At 43.2% G+C, this 3,667-nt stretch overlaps 1 long non-coding RNA gene across 5 annotated transcripts; it reads left to right on the forward strand.

The window, feature by feature from the left end:
* Positions 1–426: 426 nt before the first annotated feature.
* Positions 427–2,871, forward strand: LOC119785611. 5 transcript variants are annotated; one of them, XR_005281060.1, is made up of 5 exons: positions 427–906; positions 998–2,091; positions 2,173–2,293; positions 2,456–2,534; positions 2,618–2,871. It is a non-coding gene; the product is annotated as an uncharacterized LOC119785611 (long non-coding RNA). The 5 variants fall into 5 exon arrangements; XR_005281061.1 differs by having other exon boundaries at positions 1,089–2,091; XR_005281063.1 differs by having other exon boundaries at positions 441–2,076; positions 2,155–2,293; positions 2,618–2,866.
* The last annotated feature ends 796 nt before the right edge of the window (positions 2,872–3,667 follow it).

Here is a 3,667-nt window from a genome sequence, read left to right on the forward strand (position 1 = left end):
TGTATTTATAACTTTCTGACAATGAAATTTAGTGAAATAAACATTTACATTAAAATAAACGTACAATTTAATTGTAGTCTTGTAATTTAATGAATATTGGAGTTTTTTTTTGATAAACTTAGCCACCAGCAAGATAGCTGGCAAAGACCAGCAAAATGTCCCCCTTTACAACAATCAGTCCTCAGGCTGATGCAGAGACAGGGCAACACAATCATATACACACATATATACATATATATTAATATTTTTTATTTTAACACTAACCAAACCGTTAGCATTGTTTATATGTCTTATTGATTAGATCTATTTAACCTGAAAAACTCGCACAGGCACATCCAGCAACCTAAAATAAAGCATTTAGTTTTTTTCATTTAATTTTCCTTAATTATTGTTCCTGGTCTAATGGGTTTTTTTCCCTCACAGTTCCAAACGTCGTGCTTCCTGCTGATCCGGACCCGGAGCCCTGGTTCTGGATAGAGGATCAAGGTGATGAATATGTTTTTCATATTGTCACAGATCCGTTCCTCGGTTACAATGAGGAGATAGAAGTAGAAGAAATAGGGGTTGACTATGAGGAGGTAGAAGTGGAAGGATTAGTGGTGGACGAGTATGAGCAGGCGGAGATGTGGCCTTTTGAGGGGCTAGATGATGATTTTGACGAAGTCAGGTCTTTTTCTGGTGAAGACGATGACCACCTTCCCCCACATCTTCGGTTCACCCAGAGGATTCCCCCCGACTTCAGACTCCCGTGGAACCACAAAGAGCCAGAAGAGTCCCTGGAGTGCCAAGAAGACCGCGTCTCCAGGAGGAGGAGAAGAGAGGAAGACGATGAAGAGGAGCTCCCCTGGAAGAGGCTTTGTCATGACAGGGATGTTTAAGAAGAGGAATTCTGGCAGGATCTGGCAGGTCTAGGGATGCCTTAGGTAGCGTCTTGCACCGTGGCTTTTATTTACCCTGCTGCTAGATTGAGTTTTATAGATATTAAGGAGTCTGGCAGGTCTAGGGATGCCTTAGGTAGCGTCTTGCACCGTGGCTTTTATTTACCCTGCTGCTAGATTGAGTTTTATAGATATTAAGGAGTCTGGCAGGTCTAGGGATGCCTTAGGTAGCGTCTTGCACCGTGGCTTTTATTTACCCCGCTGCTAGATTTTGATTTAAGTTTTAGATGTTAGAAATTTCGTTTAGCACTGACATCTGAGCAGGCACTGAGGACATGACAACCATTTAAAAAAGGTGTGGAACATGAGAGCTGGCTAAGGCAGACATAATCTAGCATGCTCTACATCTTATGTCAGAGCTGGACAGTCTGCCAGCTAACAGAAGGCAACACAATCAAAGGATTGATAAAAGAACCAGATTTGAAAAGAAGAAACACAGCATGGAGGCAAATGAACAAAAAATAAAAACACCAAAAGACAAAAAATGAATCCTGGTTGAAAACAGATGAACCACGAGCAGGCAAACCAATCCAAGGAGCAGCTGGACATCACTGCTGAGGACAACGCAGGAGGTCAAAGAAAAATCTTAAAGGTCTAAAAATGGAGTTGAGGTCACCTAAAGTCTATAGGCAGAGGGCCAAGGCTGTAGTGGAGACAGATTATCTAGAGTAGGACGATGCTGCTGGGGACAAACTGGATCTAGAATGGAACAGTGGCACAGCCTGTGGTGGTCATCAGTGGAACTGGTCTCTGGGATGTTGGTGAGAAGGTAAAGAGACGATGCTTGGAGGGACAAACTGATTTCAGAGCAGTTTGAGACAGAGGACAGGACTGATGTAGGGATTTGGGTTGTGAGAGGAGCCGACTGTTAGAAACAGCTTTCAGATGCGACTTGGTCTACTTCTAGATGTTCCTCTGGTCAGTTAGTTTTCAGGCCTACTTTGAGGGAAAAGAACCCTCTGCAGAAATATTCTTCATATGATCTAGGCCTGTTCTGACCGCAGTGGATCTCTTCTGTGTTTTTTGAATCCCATGTTGGACCGAGCCTCTCCAAGCTTTGGGCCATCAGAAGATGCTGATGAGATCTGCAGCGACCGAACCAGAGGAGGATCATCTGGGCTGCTGACCTTTACAAAGAGTGAGAGCATGTTCAGTAAGGAGCAACAATAATCCATCTTTTAAATAGAAAGTTAACATTTCAGGTGGCCTCACTTAGTTTTTCATGTATGTTCAGACACTGTGGACGTCCAAAAGCAGAACTTCTGTGAGGAACCGGGACATCCAGGATGGTGAGGAGCTTCCCAGTCCCCACCTGAGGACGGCACAGAGAAAGACTGGAACAGAAAACACATGGAGTAAGACTTTATTAACACCACAAACCGACAACTCAAGCTTCCCAGGCCTGATTAAAAGCTAACAGTCACTGAAACACAGAAAGACCAGGATTATGATGAAAACAACATCCTGCCCAGATTTAAACTTGGTTTCTAGGAAATTCATTTGTCTTCTTTTTGCAGGGAAAGCAGGTTGAACATGGGAGCAGTTTTCTAGCAGCCGGATCACATTGGAACAGAGTCCATCCACACGTGTTTGGAGGTATGTTGGTTGTTATCTGACTAGAGAGGCATCACATGCAGACAGTTTCAGACTCTGAGGACGCTTTGCTTTCATTGATGAAGGAGCTGAAGAAGAGGACGGAGCACAGAGACCGCTAAGGAGGAGAAACATGGCTCCTCTATTTCTCTCCAACATGCTGGAGTGCTCTCTTCCATACTTTCTGATATTAAAACTTGAGTCAGACCTCATCAGGCTGACTGTTGCTTTCCTAGAAAGAGCCACTAATGGAGCTAGTTTAACTTGACCTTTTTTAACATAGAAAGTATTCATGAATCAGAAATACTTTAATAATCCCAGAGGGAAATTACTTTTGTTACACGCTCCAGTTACAGTTTTATATGTATATATACACACATCCAACTACACAAGATAATGAATATAAAAATCAAAATAAAAAAGATAAAAAAATATACACATATAGCTCTTCTGTATATTTATGTATGTATATCTATGCATATGTAAAAACTAAATCTAAATAAAGTGAATATCCAAGTAAAGTGATAGGTGCGTGCAAAAATAGTGCATAAATGTCAATTTCAGGGGGGGTCTTAATAACTTGAGGGGAGGGGTTATAGAGATTGATGACCACAGGTAGGAATGATTTCCTGTGACGCTCTGTGGTGCATCTGGGTAGGAGGAGTCTTCTGCTGAAGGAGTTCGTCTGCTGGACCAGTGTGTCTTGGAGAGGATGTGAGTCATTGTCTAATATGGACTGAAACTTGGACAGCATCCTCCTCTCTGCCACGGTGGTCAGGGTGTCCAGCTCCTCCCCCACAACATCACTGGCCCTCCTGATCAGTTTGTTCAGTCTGTTGTTTTCAGCGACCCTCAACCCACTGCCCCAGCATGTGACAGCAAAGAAGAGCGTGCTAGCAACAACTGACTCATAAGCATCCTCAGCATGTTAAAGGACTTCAGCCTCCTCAGGAAGAATAATCGCCTTTGGCCCTTTTTGTGTTTCTAGTCCAGTCCAACTTATTGTTAAAGTACACTCTCAGCTACTTATACTCCTCCACAGTGTCAACAGGAACCCCCTGGATGGAAACAGGGGTCACAGGTGTTTTTGTCCTCCTCAGATCCACTGTTAGCTCTTTAGTCTTTGTCACATGCAG

This window comes from Cyprinodon tularosa, unplaced genomic scaffold (assembly GCF_016077235.1).
Source record: "Cyprinodon tularosa strain WSP-4 unplaced genomic scaffold, ASM1607723v1 ctg2512, whole genome shotgun sequence".
NCBI lineage: Eukaryota > Metazoa > Chordata > Actinopteri > Cyprinodontiformes > Cyprinodontidae > Cyprinodon > Cyprinodon tularosa.